Here is a 200-nt window from a genome sequence, read left to right on the forward strand (position 1 = left end):
TATAGCATGGCGGACATGGAAGGACATCCCTTTCATTTGATTGCAATAAATTGATAATTATCTCACTTTCTTGTTATATATATAAAAAAAATCAGTGCGAGGTCAGACTAAGAATTAATGCCGATTAGCTTCAACGGCCGGCCCACAAGCAGCTCCATATTTGTACGTTTCGGTTCGGCCAGGTTCCATTCCCCTTTCAG

This window comes from Elaeis guineensis, chromosome 4 (genome assembly GCF_000442705.2).
Source record: "Elaeis guineensis isolate ETL-2024a chromosome 4, EG11, whole genome shotgun sequence".
Taxonomy (NCBI): Eukaryota; Viridiplantae; Streptophyta; class Magnoliopsida; order Arecales; family Arecaceae; genus Elaeis; species Elaeis guineensis.